Raw genomic sequence first — 542 nt, forward strand, 5'->3', positions numbered from 1 at the left:
GTATCCAGCTGTAGAAACTCTGCCAAATCAGATTGGAGCCTGGTGTCGCCTCCTGGTCCACCAGTCCTCAGTCAAATTGTCCAACCCATGCTAGCATGGAAAGCGGACGTTAAACGACGACAATGATGATGATGATGATATATATATATATATATATATATATAGTAATAATAATGATAATAATACTTGGATGAAACTTATAAATATTTTAATGCATTGCTACCTGCATTTCCATGCATCACATGTTTCTTAAGATCATAGCCCATATTCCTGAAATAATTACTGTACAGTCCATAGTATCCATGGACATTGGATAGATCATGTTCATGCATTCATTTCTTATCATTATTACTTATATTTGTCCTACATTATATCGACACAGCTTGATGCGACCCCAAAAAATTGGTATCGCCAGTTGGCATCATTGAGCTGTAACCAGCATAATAAAATAGAAGCTTTTATATACATATTCAAAACGTTTCCCATAAACGAACTTAAAGGATATATATATATATATATATATATATATATATATATATATA

The sequence above is a fragment of the Octopus bimaculoides genome, chromosome 3, assembly GCF_001194135.2.
Source record: "Octopus bimaculoides isolate UCB-OBI-ISO-001 chromosome 3, ASM119413v2, whole genome shotgun sequence".
In the NCBI taxonomy this organism is placed as follows: domain Eukaryota; kingdom Metazoa; phylum Mollusca; class Cephalopoda; order Octopoda; family Octopodidae; genus Octopus; species Octopus bimaculoides.